General features: G+C 43.6%; 1 long non-coding RNA gene across 1 annotated transcript in view; it reads left to right on the plus strand.

The window, feature by feature from the left end:
- The first annotated feature begins 619 nt into the window (after window positions 1-619).
- The window catches only part of LOC125943816 (uncharacterized), a 101,175-nt gene continuing 78,390 nt past the window's right edge, over window positions 620-23,404 (plus strand). The window contains exon 1 of the long non-coding RNA XR_007465915.1: window positions 620-711. This is a non-coding gene — a long non-coding RNA (uncharacterized LOC125943816). The remainder of the gene's footprint in view (window positions 712-23,404) is intronic.

Here is a 23,404-nt window from a genome sequence, read left to right on the forward strand (position 1 = left end):
TCGCTAAACATATCGCTGCATGACTGACATGATATCATCCGCTGTAGAGCTAAATAATGCAGCCGATAGATTTCGTGAATCAAACGCAATGTCAACTGTCGCATACCGAAAAGCAGATTTGATCAAACTATTCATGTGTACAAGCAATGCGACAAATGAGTGACTATCGGCGGGGACGCGAGGCCATCAGCCTCTACGGGCATTATAAGAAAGTTGACACATGTGCAGCCAAAATATTGTCAAAACTTATGGCCAAATCGTCACTGTTTATTGGCGTTGGTTGCAGACACAGCTAAACTCCAAAGTTGAATGCCCAAGTTGAGGTTACAACCAGGTCTGCTTATCGATGCTCGCTGTTGCTACATACCGACAGATACAATTGTGTTATTAGACGTAGATACCACTGTCAGGTGAAAGTGCTGCGCAGCGGACACAGTACAATGCGCTCGCGTAAATCAATCACGGCGGCCACCTCGTGCATTACTGTGTAACAAAGCAAACATAATAAATACAAGTTCAAAAATAACCTTTATTATCGCTAAAAAATGAAATGCTGACGAGCTGTATCCTCCGCGAAAGCGTTCACAATAATTTTCCTGTTCACGTGTAGTATGTTCGTACAGCTATATAACGCGAGTTTGATCTACACTTTACTGAGTACTTCTAAACAGAGGACCTTCTGGAAGCATCTGAGCGTCAGCTATTCCGTAGGTGAGATTCCACTACTTCTGAAAACTTCGATACACTTAAATTAAAATAGGCGTTCGTATGGGTGATATATATATATATCTTTAGGTCGCCGGTGGAATAAAGCCAAAGTATACTGTTTGGGATGGTCTACTTTAAACAGTGGATATTATTTGCACCATAAATTAAAATGCATAATGGAATATTTAACTGCAGTTCGGTAACTAACGTTTCAGTTATTTACATTACAGCACATATTACAGCATAAAAAATTTAGGCGGTGAGATCGCAAGTAATATTCATTTCAAACAAATTTTTTAGGATGACACAAGTTTCTACTGACGCGTTCCCAAAACGTGCGAAAAAGTGCGTGTGATATTTTTTCAGCATCAGTGCTTGACAACGCGATGCAATAAATAAAGCAAGAGGAGCAACATTTAAAAAGTTTTTTGTGAAGTTCTGTATATTAGTCGAGCACGCACGTTAGTTTGTTAAGCATGTACAGTCAACGTCTTTGAGTACTCCAACACCGCGAAGCTTCGGGCAACATTCAAAGTGCAGTGGTTAGATTACCTACAGGGGTGCTTATCGTACCACATATTCTTTTTGTTGTCTAATGTTTTAGATGAAATCCTGCGCAAACACACCGTAGAAACTATGATCAGTAGCGCACTCCGACGGTATTCAGCGCTAGCGCGTTCGATAAGCGTTGCCTTTCTACCAAAGGAGCCGTTTCGAAGTGGCTCGAGCAGTAAAAACGTTATAGCACAAAAGGCCTGAACCCTCTGCATGAAAAGCGCACAAGAATCGCGCTTCAAAATGCCGAAATCCAGAAAAAAATTGGAGGACGCTTAAGCTTCGCCTTTAAGAGTGGAACGCGACAGCATTCAAAGATCCTTGACTTTTTCTCCCACTTCCCGGCAACTGCAGCTTATGTAACCGTAATGTTTAGCGGGAAACGCTGGCGGTGAACGCTATGCACGAAGGTGCGCTTTCTGGTAGAAACGCGGCCTCTTTCATGGACCGGCCTTCTTTTGTTGTTTGCACCTTTATTATTTCAGATTGAGATGATTTAGCACAAAAATGCATGCGCAGTTGGTCTTTTGTTTCATGACAATTGTTTGTCGGCGGTCACTCTCAAAATTCCGAGGATTAACTTTGTAAAGTATGCAAGACAAATTGTGAGAAACTTTAGTGGTAAAATATATTTGGAGGGCCTACATGGTTGGGGAAAATTTTCACGGCGGCGGGCGCCAATGCCGACGCCGACGCCGGATTTTCTGCGACACGGGGCCCTAAACGCTATCGCGTTAAAGCAGCAGCGATGGCCCTAACAATTTTGAGGCTCCCCGTAACACTATAAAACACACGTGTAAAAAAGTTGTCGCAGTTTCACCTGAAAGGCGAAGCATCAATTGCGATAGCAAATTTGTAGAGAGCTATACGGAGTAATGATACTAGCGTTATCAGCTGTATAAACTTGGACATGCAGCAGCACCGGCAACACGCAGAACTGATGTCGACGCCGTCGGCGTTTTCCCCGCGTTCGCACAGAATGCGTGCGGCGTTGGTGACTGTTGCCGGAGCCTCTGATATAAAAAAAATCACAGCATATCCACGGGGTGAATGCTGATGAGTGGGTGAAGCTCCGGGGGATCATTCGGGTAAACCACAGCTACGGACGAGAGATAAAGAGAGCGCGCGTCGGGAACGAACGCCCTTGTGCACCGCAGCGCGCCTAGCTACGGACAAGAAAGAAAGAGAGCGCGCGTCGGGAACGAGAGAAAGAGAACGCGCGTCGGGAACGAACGCCCTTGTGCACCGCAGCGCACCTAGCTACGAACGAGAGAGAAAAACGCCGGAAGCGTTCTCCAGAAGCCGGAAGTTGGCTTCCGGAACTGGAAGCGGAACTGGAAGCGGAACCGGAAGTGGAACAAAAAGTGGAAGCGGAAGTGGAAACGGAAGCGGAAGTCGGCTTCCGGTTATACTATACACATACATATACATATGTATATATGCGTATACATACATATACGGACACACAGCGCCATCTATTGAGCAATTCATAAAGTAGAGGTGGCTACATACTACTACTACTACTACTACTACAGAGGAGGGAACGACCCACACCCTAAGGAACTTCGCCCCTAATAGGCACTTGGTGCCGCAGCTACACGTCGCCTCCCTTCCCTCCCCCCTCCCCCCTCCCCCCCACGCTCTTTCGCGCGTCGGAAGAAGGCGCGTTTGCTCTACATATATGGTGATTGTAAAAGAGGAAAGAGACGCATACTTCTGCAGCCCTTAAGGGAGCACGGCGCAGAACGCGCGGTTGTTCGCCGTGGGTTCACTCCCCGTGAAAGCGCGCATTCCCTCGCGCCATTTCACTCGCACATAGAGCGTTCGGCGGCGCGCGGCGACCATTACATCTCCATTGACGTCATACGGAACCTCACGGCGACGGCGACGCCGACGGCAGAAACCTGCTTTGGAGTGTCCATATAATTGCTATCGCAATAAAACGCTCGTGCAAGCTACGCCGGTGGCGTAGGAGTAGCATCTCTAACTAGGCACTTTGCGGTCCCGGGTTCGATTCCCGTATTCGTTCCTTGATTTTCTTGTTTTTTTCTCAGCGGCAGCCTCTCTGGCGTATTGACAACATTACCGCCATTTAGATGAGACAATAGCCAATGACAGCAAGCTGCGCCTTCCCACTGCCACTCGACAACCTAATTTATTGCACCACGGGGTCACGCGTATAAGAACGCCTCTTGCGTTGATTATACGCTGCGTTTTTTACGCTGTTCTTACAAAAACCAGCCTACTCCTCGCTTTCTCTTTTATTGCGATATCTTGTCAGGCGCTTACATGCTTTCAAATCAAATAATAACAACAACAGTACATGAGCTCTGTAGAGCATATAAGAACGGCCCCATTAGCCCAATTAAACGCGTCACCCGAGTCTTCGATACATGCGGTTGCCCGGCTGCTGCGAGAACGCCCTGCTTCCTGTCATCTCAGATGTACGGAAGTGGCAAAAAACCAAGGCACAATTGCACAATTGCTCTATTTTCGAGAAGAAGACGTTGTCAGAGTATCGCGTCGAGGGACCTTGAATGAAATTGGTTTTGTTGCTGTGAAAGCACATCATTGGTTGCAAGAACTGCAGATGCCGCAGTTCTTGCAACTGTGATGAGCACGCTTATATGCGCTGCCTGCGCCGACTCAGGCACGCTGCACCGCAATACACACAGAATGGTCGCTGACGCGAGGTATGCATGCATTTAGCTGTTCAGCGTGCTTCTGTTCGGCTATCTTCACGTGACACAACAATAGGCAACAAAATGCGCCAGCAGAAGTGCGTACGACCGTACTCGCGTAGAAACACCGCTGAAACCGTCAATTCTGAATGTAAAGAAAAGAAAAATCTTGCACTCGGCCACACAACGCTTGAAACAGCGAAGCAGGGTGATCGTAGCCCAGCATTTTCCGGAAGTGCGCGCGAACTTTTCATCTTATTACTCATTATGATGATAATTTCATTTCGCGCGTCTCGGACTTGCGGTCGTCGCTGCGTGTTGCATATCGCAGCTTGCAACACTGACACCGCATTCCAATGCCGACCCCGTTCCAGGAGACCCACTCGGCGAATGCGTTTCTCTCTCTCTCTCGCTGTTATAGCGCGCACAACCTCTTCACCTCGCAGAGCATGAGCGTACGAACGCGGCAGCTGTGGGCGAAGACGACGACGCTCGAACTGGTTCGAGCGTCGTCTGGTTCGCATAAACGCATGCTCTGCAAGCGTGCCTGCATAGCGTAACTGGTTACGATGCTCGCCTTGGGACCGTGGGTACGCGGGTTCAAATTCTGCCAGGGTAATAAAGTTTATTTTATTTTCTGTCTTGGTAGTTTCCTGATACGCACCACAAATTACGGCTGGCTTAAACAGCTCCGCTGTTAAAAAACTCTCAGGGAGACGCTGGGAGATCGTTAGCCACAGAAAAAAATACAGGCATGCAGGTAGTTCGCAAGAGCATTCCTGTTTCCTGAAAACGCTTCCACTACACAGCATTGACCAGATACTGAGAGCTAGGTCAATAATGCTTCTCCAATGTTAAGTCAGTATTATCAGAAGAATGGTTTCGTAATGTGTGGACGTCATTATGGAGATTTACAGCCATTCATGTCTGAGTTATCATTGGTATGCATCCAGATATAGCTGCAGTACGTTCATTGCTTCTCACCTATTCAGGCAGCTCTGCAAATAAATGTCACCGTGAACCTACAGTATCTATCGAACATGCACGCAATCAGTGTTTACTTTGCCAAACAAAACAAGAATATATTTTACACAGGCAGCAAAAGAAATAGTGCATTAAAATGGCAGTCATATTGTCCTCTTGTAGTGTGCCATGAATCGGCGACAAAATTCTGATTCGATAAGAATTTTATGTAGTCTCATTACAAAGCATCTTTCACTACAGAAACTGCTACAACATTCTCGAAATCTTTTATACAGGTAGTCTCGTATAACTTTGTTTCAGTGCTGAGGCTGTGGAAAATTATAACCGGAAAAAGCTATACTCAGAAGTGTGAGAATATTTGAAAGCACGCGCTTAGAAAGCTGTTTAACGCGTAACATTCTGTGGTGTTTGAGAGGAACGCTACTTCTGCTTTGTGATCTTTTGCATAGAGCAAATGATGAACTTGGTCACAGGAAAACGCCTCACTCAGTATAAAACTGCGCAGCTCAAATGCTACAGCTATCTAAAAAAACACAATTGTTTCTTGCAAGTACTTCAAACGGAGCCGTATTTGTCTGGCTTTCACTGATTATAAAAATGCATTGGTTCAGTAGATTTACAAGCAGTCATTGCGGCATAAGTTATCTAACACTGCAGGAGTTACATAGGAATATATCGGGAGATATCTAGAAAGGTTCCACAGCTACCTTTCTACTCCATAAAAAAAGTAGGAAATCACCTATAACGAAAAAATTCAGGTAAGGAGAAACAATCTCTCTATAGTTATGCACAGCAGAAATGTGCAACGCTGGGCTAGTCGGTTAAGTATTAGACTAAGAGTGAAAAGTGGAAGAAGAAACACGCACCACAGGCGTTGACTCACAATTGAAGGTTTGTTGCGATGGAGCAATATAAAATAAGAACTCCACTGCAATCAACCATCAGTTGTCAGTCAGCACGCCTTTGGTGTGTGTTTCTTCTTGTGCGTGTCATCATTCTTGCGCCGTTTTCAGCTTTTTATAGATAAAGCTATTCACGGCACGCTTAGAATAAGTGTTCAAGCTATTAGACTGGGAGGGCGTAGGAGTGAGTATCCATGGCAATTATCTCAACAACATTCCGTTTGCAAATGAGACTGCGGTTCTGCAACACTTGGAGTGAATGCAACAAATGATTGGTGATCATAACCGCGAAAGTGTAAGAGTATGGTTCAAGATTAATTTGCAGGACACCAAGGTAATGTTAACAGCCTGGCAAAGGATCAGAAACTCATGATCAACAATCTGCCTCTAGAGTATGTGCAGAAGTGTGTTTATGTAGGTCGATTAGCCACAGGGGACCTCGATAATCAGAAGGAAGTTTACAGAAGGACAGAAGTGAGTTCGAGTTGATACGGCAGGCATTACCAAATCCTCACTCAGAGCTTACCACTGTCGTTTAAAAGACAACTGTACAATAATTGCAGTCTACCGGTGCTAACATAAGGCGAGAAACTTGTAAGTTAACAAAAAAGCTCGAGAACAAGTAAAGGACCATGAAAAGAGCGATGCAACGAAAAAAAAGCGAAAGCTTGCACTAGGCCGCGCAAACCTCAAGACACAGCGAAGCTGGCCGATTGATTGCGCCTCTTCGTTGTAGCTAGGTTATCTCTCTCTTTCTTTATTTCCCGCGCTCTCTTTCTCTCTCTCATTATTTCTCTTTCTCTATCTGTCTTATTTTTTCTTTCTCTCTCCCAAAGGAAGTTGTGTTGCAATCGTCGGTACAGTGCAACCATCTAGCTGGTTCCCATAAATGCACGTTCTGCAAGCGTGGATGTATAGCGCAGTGGTTATGACGCTCGCCTTCGAACCGTGGGTACCCGCGCTCGAATCCTGCCTTGCCAAAAACGTTCATCTTGTTTTATTTGCTTATTTCTCTCGGGCGCGAGCACAGACGCGCCAGGATGACGTCACGGCGAATGTGCAGCAGCGCGCAGCTGGTGGAAGCTCGACGGAGCCGTGTCTGTGTGGCCTCGCCTGGTTACCATTGCTACGATGCTGCAGTTCCGTGCCGCGCGCACAAATTACGGCTGGCTTAAACTGCGGAAGAAGACGACAACGCTTGAGCCAATGCTGATGATCATAATTTCGTATCACACCCACCAATTACGGCTGGCTTAGAGAGCTTCACTGTTAAAACGTTAGGCGTAAACATCTATAACAGATGTTTAAATTTGTGATATTCAAGCACTCAAAGCACTTTGGCACGACACTGTAATTATTTACGGGGTCGACAGCTATCTGATATCGCAAAAAAACATCGAGGTCGAAAACGCACATGAAATATTGGCCGCCGTAGCAAATCATTGTGGGTGGTCGCACAACTAGAGCGACTGTGATTAATTAGGCTAAATATACCCCTCGGTCACCCAGAAAGACCCACAATCAGAAAGGAATAGCATGAAAAGAATACGGTAGAACCCGTCTCACGATGTCTGTCGGCGGTAATGCGATTCGCTTTCAAGCAGTGAAGCGGCACAACGTATTGCCGAAGGCACGTTTATTTACCATCTGTAATGGTCATTCCGAGCCTTTTTTTTTTGTTTTGTCTATAACGATATAAACTGTCCGCCATATCGACATTGATGTGGTACTCGCGAGCCAAATCCGCCAATGATTGCGTGCATAATAGCGACTGCTTGACGACAACGCGATGGAGACGATGGCATCACAGTGGCGGCATAATCATGAATTATTGATTAGAAAGGACAATATACTGACGAAGACGCAATGACGTCAATGGAACGATGTAGGCAGTATAATGACGACAATAGGTTGATGTTTAAAAACTGATGAGGATGGTCGAAGTACAGTGTCACGGCAACGTAATGGGTACAATAGTATGACGATGACTGTGTGACAACTATGGAGTGATGACGATGGCTTGAGGAAAGCCATATGACTAAGTTAGAATGGCGACCATAAATGACCACGACGGGTAGCACAACGAGCGCGTGACGACGACTATATGACACAACGTGTTGACAAAGATGGCGTCGCGACAATGGCGTCGCGACCACGAGCACTTACGTAGTGGCTCAACATAATCGAGAACTTCAGACCCCTAGGCTGACGTAGTTGGCACGACGACGACAGCATGACAAGAGTCAGATGACGAAGCTGGAATGACCACCATGGCATCACGACGATGATTACATACCCAGTCGCCTCAACTGGAATAACACTCAGGCTGCTGTTCTCGCGTAAGAGACTTCATAGATAGATAGATAGATAGATAGATAATAGATAGATAGATAGATAGATAGATAGATAGATAGATAGATAGATAGATAGAAAGATAGATAGATAGATAGATAGATAGATAGATAGATAGATAGATAGATAGATAGATAGATAGATAGATAGATAGATAGATAGATAGATAGATAGGGTCAGAATGCCTGAGTTGGCAAAGAATGCGAATTGCATCAAAAAATTGTTCTATAATACGGCCTCAGGTTCTGCTATTATGCTAAAGACGGCAGAACAGCTCTATTGCCTGCCAAATGGCTTATTAGACGCGGTACAATGCGAATGATTCAGCTGATTGCGGCCGACGTTTAAGGTGTCAGCATATTTTTGGGCGAGCATGATGGATGCTATTTCACGCTTCCGAGACAGCGTGCATCTCAGTAAGCAAATAAAGAAAACTAACAAGCCGCATCCTCCGGAAATAAGTTCGCGAAAGTATTCAGCCACACGTGCACTGGTTTGTTCATGCATAAAACTCGAATGCCATCTGGGATACTCTGAGTTGTCCCAAGTATATGACTGCTGGAAACTACTTTTGGAAGGCGTAAGTCCATCACTTCTGAAACTAAATGTAATTCAATACAAACTATTTTTGGGCTTCATGGCGTGAAGCTGCATTACGGAAAACAACTTAAAACAGGCATAATACCAAGAATTTGCTCCCGGGTCGTCTGTTTCACTGATCGTGGTTCTATGCTTGAGATATTTGGCGTGTTTTTTTCTCAGAAAAAAAAAAAGGCCAGGAGGGCTGTAATCTCAATGACCAAAATCAGTGATAGCAGCAAATAAACCGTCTACACGACACATTTTTTTAAAACTTCTCACTGGTATCAAATCCATTGATGTAATGGTCAAATCATTATTGGGGACGTTGACATCGCTTCAGTATTTCGCCAAAATCTAGCAGGTCAGCAATGCAAAAGCGCACCTAGTAGTCTACTCCTTAAGATGAAAGTGCGTTTTTGAAGCAAACGCATAAAATGTGGCTTATTTGCGGTAATAAGCAAAAACTATGTCTGTACATAGAGCTATTGTGATTTAATTAACAGGCTATTGTGGATGTGTTATTATTTCAAAGGGAATTTCGTTATATTTGACTTCACTACAACACTATGCCAGAAATACAATGATGAAATTTGATTTGCAGGAAATACGTGCATTATATGCGATTAAACATAATTTTACTAAATATATCCTGCTTCAAAATCTCAATATTTGCAAGATTCACAGATTCTGCAGTACAGGTATAAGGAATAAATACTCATAGTGAGGCAATTGCGTTTGCTTTTAACCGTGTGGCTAACCTAATGAATATCGGCATTTTTGTGCATTCCAGCTAACAACTCATGACGTGGGAACAACGTGTTTATTTGGCCTGCAAATACATATTGTGTACTGCTCACCGCAGTTTCATTGGCAATATTTTTTTTTTCATATTAACACTGACACATGACCAAGTCGGCATGCATTTTTATCGAAACCTCCTTGGTCCGCACTTGGGAACGGTAAACGCTGGTGATTTGTTGGAAGGAACGGAAAGTGCGTAGGGCATGCGCCTACATCAAACATATTTTAGAGCATTGGTCATACGACATGTAGAAAACCAAAATAATAAAGAGAGAATAAATATTGTAATCTACGATGAACAAGCTAGGAATTAGGAAGTACGGTAAAAACCACTTTGTAACAGCGCAAATAAGTTGCCTAATAGAGAATGAAACTCGCTGCAAAATGTGTTTAAACATCTTTGCCCGTACCACAATGGCTTTTTTTTCACATTCAAAGTTGCACATTGCCTTTCTCTATCTATTGTTCTAAATAACTATAATTATGCCTGAGAGTGACCTAATAGATACTTTTAGAATAGCGTACTGTCTGGTGCATCGCACCAAACTCTTCTCATCGATGACTCTTCTCGTTACGCCTACGGACGCCTGAATCGCCGAACGATATCCCAGAAATTGGATGCACTATGCGCTCATAATGAACATTTCAGGTTAGTTTAGAAGAAGCGGAAGATCATTTCAACCGATCTGGTGAACAACGATAGCGACAGCGAAGCCATCACGAGAATACTCGCTGAAGTGATAGCCGGGGTTGGCCACCATGCTCTGCAACGCTATTTCTTAGTTTAAATAGAATTGCCTGCGGTAAACCACTCAAAGAAGGCACGTTAACATAGAGTGCATAAAACGCGGAAACGTATTGACGTAAGGAACGTGAACAGCGAAAAGAACGCTATTTTTCACGTACGTAATGCGTCTTGTTGGTTTTCAGTCGCTATTTCCATACTCTATATTATCACACTACAGCGCAAAGAGGTGATTTCATACATTTCAAAGCAATTCAAAATAATAAGCGTTAAACAGCCGTGAGAAATTGACTTGTCTTAACATTTCTAATTCCCAGTTCGCCAAACGAGAAAGACATGCAGCTCAAAGTGATGATTGTGGGCCTGGCCATTTTTGGACTTATTGTGGCAGGTGAGTCGTCTTACTTTTGAAATAAGTCTTCTTCTTTCTCGGGTATTACGTGCCAAAACCAGTTCTGATTATGAGGCACGCCGTAGTGGAGGGCTCCGGATTCATTTTGATCACCTGGGGTCTTTAACGTGCAATACAACGCAACCACACGGGCGTTTGTTCCATTTCGCCTGCATTCCATCCGGCATCCTGCAGCCTCGGCAATGCACTCTACTTCTTCTTATATCTGAGGTGCACTTGATAGAATAAATCAGATGCAACTTATGTTTTCAATTGTAAAAAAAAGCTTGAAAGGAACCTGAAAATTATTTGGTTCCTCCGCAAGCGCCTTCCATGAAATATTAAGATTTCTTGATTAAACTTAACGCTGCCATGGTAACGTCTCCAGTTTCGCACAACATCGCCATCGCCACCATCGCCAGCGCATTTCGTCTCCACTACCCAACAGGCGGACCTTTGAGAGAAATTTCCCTTTATCGGGGCGCTGATCTGACTGATCAATTCCACGCGACCCCTTTTCAGTTCTCTGCTGCACCCTATTGAGCTCTACCTCCTTTCGCGGCCTCGTTGGTAGTGTGAAATACCTGGTCTATGTACGCTAATTTACCAATATGCAGACCACAACCAGTAAAGGCAGAAGGTACTCAGATTACATTATATCCTGGAATAGTTATCGTTATCACGCCATCGACATTTTAATCTTAACTTTACTCTTTTCTCTGTCAACAAGCCGCAAAATTGCCCAACTTAATTTTTTCTACAAATTCTGGCATTACTTTCCACGCTTTCGTATGATGTTCTCATTCCTCTTCACCCTGCTTCTCAAGAACCGTTTAAATGTTTAACAGCCGAAGAGTGCAGCACCTACATGGCACTATCAAAGTATCTAATAGAGCCTTCTCCCACATCCCTACAAGAAAGTGGAAGGAGCTGCCGAAATCATAGTTAAGAATCGCTATCCACAAAAATGAACCATTACAAAGACAAAATAATTAATATACTAATGCCATGCTTAATTTTCTTCGTACTTTCAATGCCCGCACTCTTTACCACTTGCGCCAATGATTTGTTTATAGGTTATTTCTTATTGATTTTCTGTTTTCATGCTTATTGTGGCTATTTATGTCAACGGTCACTCCGTATGTAAGACATCGAAAGTAGCCTTGAACGAACGGTTGACAATAAAGATAATATCCGACTAAGAGCAGCGTTATACCTGCCTTATTGTGGTCTGTCTTGCGAACTTGACGTACCGCTGTTCACCTGCCTTCTTTTTCTAGAGAGCGGTGCCATGCCTGCCGGCAGCGTCAGTGAAGCCGAGGCCAGGGCTGATCCCGAGACTGCTGAGCGTGCCGAGCAGACCAACGCCGAGGAGGCACGCATCAGCGAGGCATGCCTGAAGTCCCTGTGCGGGTAGTTCCCTCACGGAAAACGGTGGCACCTTGGAAGGAACTGCTCTGCCCATAAAAGCATGACCACCTCGAAAGAATTTCCGCAAGTTTCCAGCGCGCAGCACCAGATCTCTGTCGATAATGAGGCCGCTGCGGCTGACTTTTGCATGCGCTAGCGCGAATAATAAAGCTACTTTCTTACAAGAAATCGCAGCTTTAGCTACGATATTAAATTATTATTGAGAATAAAAACGTCGCCCTTGGTACGACATGGACGACCTAACGTGCAGACGAAAAAAAAAAACTTGAAAAAAAAAACAGAGACCTTTCAGCTGACCGATCCGACTTTTTTAGCCGTTGGGGTAATAAGAGCGATGATGCAAGATTCTCCCACTAGATAAGAGTTACAAGACAATAAAGGGGACACATGGATTAGGAATGGAAGTGATCAAAACTGAGCGAACGAGACAAACCTCGGCTTTGCGCAAACGCTTAAAAGACGGGACTTGAGTTCCTTGTCTCCTTCCTCTAGACAAGTCTGCATGTCTAAATGTTGCCTTTGCGCTGAGGCTATATACGCTTGCTCTCCCACTATTTCTGAAATCTTGCGAGATGCGTTAACACCATCGTGATGCATAAAACAATTGATTCGGCTTCAATACAGAGAGACTGAAAACAGTAGGAGTCTGAAAGGTCCACCTAACTTGAAAGGAAACCGCAGTTTGCTATCCAAAACTACACTCTTAGTCAAGTACCGTATAACGTCCAGTACATATGCGGTATATTTGCGTTCCGGCATTAAGTACTGCATATAAACGGAAGTTCAAGCAATACTATGCGTGACAATAGCTGCGGCGGCAGGCTAGGCCCGCTATATGCGGCCGCGAGTGGGCGCAACGTTATATGCAGCCCTTCAAATTTGGGGCGTAAAAAGAGCGCCAAAGCGTTGAGAGAGCGTTACAAAGCAAAAGCTGTAAGGAGGGGTGAGCGAAATGCTTGGGGGAGAAAGTAAAGCGAAAGGCAAAAGGAGATAACGAAGGAAAACAAGTCGACACCTCCGCGTTGCTTTGATGGCGGAGGAGGAGGAAACGCTGCGCCGCCCGGCGGCATTACAATTGCTAGTAGGTACAGCAGGGGCGTGGAACTGCGGGTCACGTGACTTCCGCTTAACACGTGTTGTCATGGCAATCGTGGAGCTCCTAGGTGCCTAGGGACATAATCGCTTAGGGACTTTTGAGGCACTGGTCTGCACGGCCGCGCGTCGGCTGCTAGTTACTGAGCGTGTCTCTCTTATATTTAATTTATATATATATATATATATATATATATATATATATATATATATATAAATTATATTTTAATCATCAAAACAGTGACGCAGGCGCTAGGACAAGCCGGTGCGAGCGAGAAACAATGATATTCCTAAATAAACGCATCACTGTTTTGATGATCCAAATATAATCTCACTATCAGGGAGGGAGCAGTCTACCTGACTGGAGCAGTATTTCTTTATTTGGGGTGTTGCTACGCTGCTCTCCGCAACACCCTAACTACCGCCGCTTCTTGTTGGCGCCCGGCACCGCAGCAGAACGCGAGCAGTATCCGCTTATTTACACCACCACAGTTCACCGAGATCAACAGCCGTCATGCCACACCACGACTACTGCAAGGATTTGCGCCACTAAAATAAACGCTACAATAATAAAGCGCGGCCGGCGTGGGCCAGACACCGCCAGACATTCAACGCGCCCTAAATGATTCGCTCCCTACGCACGTAGGAGCTGCGCTCGGCAAGGTCGCTGCGCCCGGTCCCGGAGGCGTATTTCTATGGCCGGCGCTGGTGACACGCGCGTGGCACCAGCGAAGTCCAAGTGGAGAGCGCTGCTGCCACGCAATGACGTCACCAAAAAGAAAGCAGTTTAACAGAAGACATGAAATGCTAGTATTATCGTTTTGTTGTTAAATATACTTCGTCTAAATATATAGAGCATTTGATTTAATGCCGCGTTTTAAAATAGAAAATGACTGTGGGCGCCTACAGATGCGTGCACGCAGCGGGGGAGGGGATCGCACGAGACGGTCTTTTCGTCGCTGTGGCTACTTGTGGCCGTGTGGTGTGTACTGTGTAGTATCAGTGAGTGCGAATAACGTTTCCCTTACGAAGATAATAGTGAAGCTTCGAAGGAACTGCATTGCATCCACAAAACGGCACCACATGTCGCCTGCTATGGATTGGCGGTTTCGAAGAGTCGTGTGGTGACACTGCGCCGCCGACTACATGGTGCCGACAGAGATAATTCGTGTGTTGTAGCATATGTCTTAGACTGTTGCTAGTTTTAGTTGTGACTGCGTCTTCCAATATAGCCGGATGCCTGTTTAGCCTTCGACACCACGTTACGGTGGCTAGATGGGTAACGTCGAGACACTGCTCACGAGCTCGAAAACGCAGAATTGATGCGCGCCGCCGTTGGACGATCGATGTAGGGTGCATAGATATTTCCAATTATCACTTTGCAAGATAGGAGTGCCTTTTGTCGATAAACAAATTGCATTCACGCATTTCGCATCCCTTTGCGCACGCAGAAGCCTAGTCAGTCTGGCTGTAGTCATGTCTAATAACGCGAAAGTCTGAACGTGAAACGTGAATCTAACAGAAAGGCATGTCCCCGCCTGAAGGCAGTCAGCAAGTGTCTGTGACGAGTTTTAAGTGACTTACACGAGGCTGGTCATTGAACAGTGTGTGTAATGCATCTGCTTCAGTCTGGCGAGTGCCCATCCCGCTTTCATGAACCAATTTAAATGTCCATGCAATGTATTGGTTGCTGTAGTGAGACAGCAATTCCATAGCAGCAGTGAAAATTATCTGTGGAAGTAATAGTAATGCGATGGGGTTTTGTGGTGATTGTCATTATGTAGCGTATGCATGAGAATGCAATCATTTCCACCCTGTGCATCTGTGTAGATAAATGGTTTATCTTCCGAGATTATGGGACAGCAGCTAGCTGGTGTTGTAATTATCTTCAGTGGATCTCTTACTGTACAGGCTATAACAAAAGCTCTCTACCTTTATGTGCCTTCTTTTTGCAATTGTCTTCGCTCTGCAAGGAAAGCCAAGCTTCTCTAGCTAAGGTGTAGAAGGCTTGTGCGATTTCAGCTGAACTTGAAGCAATCAGAAGGAGTCAAGCACATGTGTAGAGTTTTACTGGTGCATGCACCCTTAGGGGCTCATTTCTTATTGGAAACGCTACCATAGCATTTTTTTCTTTCTGTTTTTAATGTTGTATGCCTTAATAACATGGTTAGAATATAGAAGTACTTCTGAAAATTTAGGAAATGTTGTTCAATGAAGGCACATCTAAGAAATGTGGGGTCCCTGACGTAATTCCTAATGCATTTTCGTACATTATTCCCAGTGGGCTCCTCAGCATTGCTATTATTTTTCAGTGTTCTCTCACAACAGGTATTGTTGCCTTCATCTTGAAAGCAAACGAAAGTGCTCCCCCTTTTTAAATCTGGTAAAAACATGCTTTTGTAACTATATAAAGATCTTCTTTACACCTTAGTCTAGTAAAATGTTAGAATACATAGTTTACAAGCATATTGTTGAATTCGTTTGATCACATAATGCCTATCTAAGTTTTAACAGGTACGTTCCATTTGCCTGCACCATCTGAACCAGTTCACGAGGTGCTGCACCCTGCCATTCGTTTCAGCGGTGAAGCAATGGCGACCGCTGAACCACGCCGTTCGTTTCAAAAGGCGCAGGGCTGGTTCACGATTTTGCTGCACCCACTCCATTGTCGGTGCCGCCTTGGTGCAGGCGTACAGGCGCGCGGCAGCATCGCAGCAGACCACACAGCACACGGGCATGAGCGCCATTAAAACCCCGCTTATGCACATCTGATGTATCTATGCAAATGTGGTGTGTGTATTTATGTCCAAGAATTCGATCATATCTGCAGTTCAGGACCTCTCAAACTTACGCATCTTGTACACATTATTCGGACATAACGCCTGCACCGCCTCTGCACCTTGGCATTTGTTTCGAGCGTCGCGCTGTGCCTGCACCACAATTTCTGAACTTTGCGTGAACCGCTGTGAACTGGTTCACAGTGGTGCAGGCAAATCGAACAGACCTAACATGGCATTTTGCATGGATTTAGTACCATCTTGCCGTTTATGGAATTCACTCATGGCCTCACTTGTGCTTTTGACATTAGAATCCAGTTAGATGCCATCTTTGTTATTTTTGTTCCGTTATTTGTTCTAACTGCTGAACAAGCTGAGCATTATCCTTAAAACTCTATATTTCTTGACTGCATTTCTAACTTTCTCTTAAATTGTTTGCAGTTTGTTAGTTTCAATTCGTTTGATTCTGCCATACCAGGAGCCATCAGGTGTCTGTGCTTGCCAACTTACTATTTTTACTTTACATAAGTGACCTTCCCAGTAACACAGAAAGTAGCGTTTGATTGTATGCTGGCGATTGTTTTCTATATCACGAAATTAATTCTGCTTATGACTGTCAATGCCAGAATTATTCATTTTCCCAATTTTGTGCCTTGTGTGAGGCTTGGCAGGCAGTGAATGATTTCAACAAAATTGTGATAAAGTCCTTCGTAAAACATACATCACCAATTATTTTTATCTATTCAAATAACAGGCTAACTTTAGACAGGATTTTTCAATACAAGTGCTTAGGCTTCATCTTGCCTTATCATTTATCCTTGTCAAAGCATGTTGATATTATTTGTGTTAAAGCTTTTCATAAACTACTATAGCTGCAGCGAATGCTAAAATCATCTACCAACAATGTTAAACTTCTCATATAAATTGGGCTAATTTGACCTTTTCGAGAATATGGTGGAGTTGTATATGGAATGTGCACAAGCTACCAACATTAACAAACTGGAAGCCGTCCAGAAGAATGCCATTTGCCTTGTTTACAGACAGCTCGACCGTTACTTTCCCCATCCAGTCACATTTTCCTTGAATCATCAATGTCTGTTAAACTTGCACTATCGGGGTTTGAAAGCCGGTCTTGTTTGTTATGGGCTTCACTAGCTTTGAAAGCTTAAATGAAAGCTATGTTTAGACCAATACAAGAAAAGAGATAAATGTTGAGGCTGTGTTTGTCACCTTTTATTTGTTTGCTTTGCATGAAATATTTATAATTGCATTGCAAGGCCAACTAGTTTGAAAGTGAGCGCTTATTAAAGATGCCATGGGGGGCTGCGAAGAAAGGTTTTAAAAATTGTAGTGCCATTTGACTGAGAATTTGTGCTGTCAAATCGAGAAAGACAAAAGAGAGTTTTATGTGTAAAACTGTCTTTCTCAACATAATTAAAAAATTGAATTCAGATTGCAAATTAATTGCATCATAATTATTGTATACAAGAAAGTCTTCATTGCAGACCTTCCTGCACATATTTACTGTTGTGACATAAGCCATCACAATTGGTCCGTTCGATTCACCTGCACCACTATGAACCGATTCACAGCGGGGCACAAGAAGTTATAAAAATTGTGCAGCTCAATTAATTTCATCGGTACAGGCACAACGCGACACTCTAAACAAATGCCGAGGTGTAGACACAATGCAGTCATTATGTTTTGTCCGCCTGAAGAGTGCCATTCATGTCATTTTGAGAGGTCCTAAACTGCAGGTATGGTCGGCTACTGAGGCGTAAGCACACCTCGCGTTGCTTAGGTACAGCAGACATGTGTAAGCATGGTTGCAGTGGTGCTTACCTCCGTGTGCTTTATTGTCTGCTGCTTTGCACCAGCACGCCTGCACTATGTTTTGCCACCGTCTGTAGGGAACGTGCAGAAAAATTGTGAAGCAGCCCTGCACCTTTTGTGATTCTTTTGAAATTAATGGCATGGTTCATAGGGGCACCATTACTGCACCTCGTGAACTGGTTCAGATGGTGCGAATCGAACAGACCTAGTGTCATGGCTACTTGGGACAATGCATGCACATTGGATACAAAGTTTGGGCTATTGCACAGCAGCAAATATGGATTGTGACCTGTGACACCATTATGTAACACATTTTAATTATACTTCAAGAATATGTAATCACTATTAAAGCACAAAAAGAAATGTATAAGATACACATCGCCCTTCTAGTCATCTTAAATGGCCACTCAATTTGTTCCATGTTCAGCATTGTTTACCAGCGACCACAAGTGCAAATGCAAATACACAGTGCAAATGCAGCATTGTGTTTATACCAGATTAAGTGAGCATTAAGACGTTGCTTAGTGAAAACATCCCTTAACACTTCTTGCCTGCAATGTGGTCAGTGTGGGTGCAGGCCTATCTTCGAAAAAACAGAGTCTGCACTGGAGTAAGCGTGTAGGCATGCATGGCACTCCATTGAAGCGTACCTTATAAAAAATAATGCGGACATGAGGATCAGTAGAATGTCAATCATGATTAATAGCCTTCATTTCATTTGCTTGATTTTTTTCACATTGCTTGATGTGTGCGTATTGTTCTCGTATATATAATTGAATAAAAAATTCCGTTGCAAGTCAGTGCACATTTTGTGTTTTCACTGGCCTTCATACTTTGTGCACTGTTTCTAGTCCTTCAAAAATGCAACAACTCGCCCCGCTCTCAATTCTCCTAGCCTCAGTATGGAAGTTTAAACTCACGCAATAGAGAAAAAACACAATGAAGCGTATCATTGGATACAGGGCCATTGCGCTATCTACGAAAATGACTGTGCAGATAAGGCCGCCCGATCTGCTCATGATGGTCTCCACTCTGCTATTATACCTCTATCCAGAACTGACGCAGCTGCAAGGCTTCGTTCACACGCACGTGAACTTGCACTTGCACAGTGGAATTCGACAGAATTTACCAACGCTCGCCTCCACAGCTTGGATCAGAATCTACTGCTCCATCTTCTATCAGGAATATCTGGAGCTGAGGAGACGCTTCTGTGCCACTTGTGGCTTGGCAGGGCCTTCACGAATGCTTACTCATTTCGGATCGGAATGGCCAACAGCACTACATGCGATAACTGTAGCTGCGAGGAAGCGATCGCCCACTTTCCCTGTGAGTGTCCTCGCTTCAGTGCGGCCAGGAAAGAACTTTCAAGAGCCTTAGACCTGACAAACACCCTTTGTTGGAGGAAAGGATCCTGAGACTCTGGCCGAGACCGTCCTCAGCACAGAAGGCTTTGAAAGCATTGTTGTGCTTCTTACGGCCTTAGAGACAGACTTTAAGCAGTGCCATATTCTTTCATTTTTTTTGCTTTTCTTCCCCCCCCCCTTTATTTGTAACATCTCTTTTTTATTATCTCATATTCTCCTTACCCCCTTTCCCCAGCACAGGGTAGACAGCCTGTCTGAGAACTGGCTAACCTACCTGTCTTTCCACCTATTCTTCCTTCCTTAAAGTCATTTGTTAAAATGAGAATTCAATAAACATGAAAACTGTTTGTATTACAATAACAACGCTTTTACTGTTTGAAGCATGCAGTTTACACCTGTTGGCACAGGAAGATTTGAAAGAGATGCACAGAGTGTTACAGTGTACATTGCAACGTTGAACGGTCCTGTCACACCCATGAATACTGCAATATCATCATAGGCATGTAGGGGTCTTGCACTGCAAGTCAGAGACATCTTCTCCAAAGCTTTCTTATTCTATTAACTGTCAGCCTCTTGCATTCATAACATGGTTATAAATTTCTTACCTGATTTCCCATCTAAGTTCCTGCATTTCATTCTGCTGTTTATACCGAATTTTTAAGCTCCTTTCTTTGAATGAAAAGTGTTCCATTCATTTTCTCTCAAGGTGTTTTCTAATGTGCCAAGATTAAAGATTCTGCCTTATCAAAGCTGATCTAATGGCAAAAATATTCTGAGCCATAAAGGGTGCTCATTGAGACATGAGGCACCATGTCCCACGAAACATCAATCAGTTTTATTTTTAAATAAAAGCTCATCAGTTCTTGCTTGCCAAGCTACATCTTTACACCACTAAGCACCACATGATCTTCCAGAAAAGAAGGTTCCACAACTATTTAAATACACACATTAAAAATTTTTTTCTCAAGACCTATGTTTTTTTCAGTACGTTGCAAAATGCAAAGTAGGTAACGTGCAGCTTTAGTGCATCTGCTGTTGACAGAGCTGAGCTGACATGAAGGTGAAAAGACATACGTACCTACACATATCAACACAATGTAAAGATATGGCTTTTTAAAGACATGTTGCACTGGAAAGGTGAATTAAAGGTCGGCAGGATTCTCTGGTAATGTGGAACACACAATACAGCTAGGATACAATGCAGATTACTTTGCATTTACTAGTATGCTTTTTTGGTGTTTCGTGGCATAAAATAAAGCTGCAGCATAAGTCTGCATGCCCTAGTGTCATTTGTATAATATCATCAAAACTGATTTAATTACAATTCAGTGTTCCACCAAAGGCACCATCAGCCAGCTAAGCCATTCTTGTGAGATAAGGCTTCTCGGCTTGGTCTGTGCATATGTTAGCTTTGGAAATGTCCTTTCACACAAACTTGTTACAGGAACTGTGGTCAAGAAGGCAACAGAAATTTTTGGAAACTGATTTGTCCACCCCAGTATTTTTTATGGTGCTGGCTTTCTTGATGCTAGTTTGAGACTTAAGAAGTTACATCTCAGCGTGCAAGCTGTCAAATTACAAATATTTCAGAGGAGCTAGACAGAAACAGCCATTTCATTATTCCCCACATAAAGGTCCAAAAGGCTCTACATGAAAACTATGAGATAAAATTGTGTAAATCCCATGCAGTGTGGGAATTGATGTTATGCAAGGTGCTTTGCAGGCTACTTTGCAGGCTATGCAAAGGTGGAGCATTGCTGTCGGGTGTTTCGAAATCAACACTCGTGTGAAACTTGCTTTTGAATCGATGTTCATACGGAGGCGACCAACAACCGGTGGGTGTGCTGCTGCTGGGACACCCGGATCTTTTCATGTGAACCACCTGGTTTTAGCGCATATAGTGTGAGATTTGGATGACAATGCAACGACCACAATGGCATCACCAACACAACCACATGTCTAGTGGCATAAGCTAGGTAATATAAAACTTGGGCCACTGGTTTGGCATAAAAACATGACAAGAGTAACAACCCACATTATTCAAATCTTTTAATACTAACTAGAACAAAAAAATTTAATGCTTTGTTGCACCTATAAAACGACGTAAGAAATCAGGTACTAACATAAGCATGCAAATATACGCAATAAAAAGCACATCGCAGCATAAGCAAAATTGTGTAAAAAATCACGTACTAACATAAGCATGCAAATATACACAATAAAAAGCACATCGCAGCATAAGCAAAATTGTATTACTTATGCAATCATATTTTATTGCGGAAGCCATGAAAGCAGAAATGCCTGATAACACTTTGTTAAAGCTGAAGCAGATGTCTCGTTTAGTTCATTTCCTTCTTGGTGGAGTTTAATTTGCTGGTCATTGACGCTTGTACATATTCACATATAATTCCTGCCAGTCACAGCAAAAGCTGATGTCATTATGATTATGGCATGCAGTTTTTCAGCTCCAAGTCTTGCTGCTCTTTTTTTGGCATAGCTTCCTTAAGTTGCAGCAATAATATAAAGTTAATACGTTCTGGGCCAATGTGTAGACATTTATGAACTCTTGCACGTCATCTATATGTTTAGTTCTCCCCTTTCTGCCCAGAATGATGCAGTTGATTTGATTTCCAAGGTTGCTTTTACATTGCTTGGAATTAAGCTTGGAAGGCAGCATTCTTTGCTCTTTTTTTGTCCTTCCCTGATTAGGCAACAAGTGAGAATACTGCTTCAGGTGGCGCAATGTTTGCTTTATTTTGTTCTCCAAAGTAATAGCAGTTGCTGGTGCTACGAACTTAGCAAGAACCTGGTCCAGATGCCAGCAGTCCTTTCTTCGCCCTTTCTTCACCTTGGTCACAGATGTTTGGCAAAGCCAATAATTGGCAGAGAATTTGCAGCTCATGCACCAGCTTCAATGCATGCAGTTTTACAATGCTTGCAGCAGTTTGCCGAGGTAACGTATTCCAATACCAACAAAACTTGTGTGTCCATATCAGCATCACTCCTTTCTCTGGCGTTTGGTCGGATGAAGTTCTGCAAGAGAATAATCTGCCTAATCATTGCTCGGATAGAAGACAGAGGGTGTCTATAAGTGTCTTTTTCAGATTGATTTATTTTAGAGTCGTTAGAGCACGTATAGCTTTCTTGGTTGATATGGCCATGCACCCAGGATCTTAGCCTCTGTAAAAGGTCAACTTCTGGTACACTCCAGAAGGGCTGACACTGGACGTCAGAGTGGGTGCACTGCCAGAGGAGCTGCTGGATGGTCTTTTCGAGTTTACAGTGGTCACATTTAATAAAGAAGGACTGTGAATTTGTGAAGGCTACACCGAGTCGTAGGTGGCACAGCAGTGTATTGTAACACCAGGAGAGGTTTGACATCGTAATCGCAGCTGCAGTGATAGATCAAGCCTGCACAAATGATGGTTGAATACTCTGGAGTCTTCCAAAGAGCCAGCATGATGTCATTAGAAATTCATTGAAGTTCTCTGACTGTGTCCATTCTAGAAAGCGGGATCGTGTGGGATGATATGGCAGCTTCATCAGTAAGATGCTTGCCAAAAACGCTGCAATGACCAGGCATCCACTGGATAATAACATCACATCCTTTTCCAATTATTGTGATCCTAGATTTCTTGTTTGTTTGAAATAAACTGTTCATAATTCCCATGGTGCAGTGTCACCTTGCAGGCTTTCAACAGCCGTTTTGGAATTACTGAACTCTGTCCATTTACCTGGGGGGTTTCCGTTCAATATATGCAATAGTGGCATGAAGAGCGGGATGTTCCGACGTTGTAAACGTGGTCATATACAACATTTGGAATTTAGCTTTGATCGAGCCACAACAATGACAGTGACCGTTAAATCAGTCGACGCGACCAAACCATCCATGTAAATGTGAACGAGAGGTTTGCATACACTTTGTGTAAAACGGGTAGAGTAAGCTCCATTAAAACTGTTGATGACAGCTGGGCCTGATGACATCTGAGGCTTTTGCATACACCACGGAAGGGAGATGGTGATCTTGCAGCAGGTGCAAACATCTTTTTGAAGGGACGGCTGGGGAGTAACAATGGTTCTTGAAAATGTAGCCTGAGAGCTCTTCACTTGCAAGCAAATGATATGGTGGACAAGCGAGATGGTAGAATGTCGAATATGTCCTCTAAGCACTTTAGTATACATAGCTACGTAGGGTCGCGATTAGGT

Source organism: Dermacentor silvarum, chromosome 3 (assembly GCF_013339745.2).
Source record: "Dermacentor silvarum isolate Dsil-2018 chromosome 3, BIME_Dsil_1.4, whole genome shotgun sequence".
Classification (NCBI taxonomy): Eukaryota; Metazoa; Arthropoda; class Arachnida; order Ixodida; family Ixodidae; genus Dermacentor; species Dermacentor silvarum.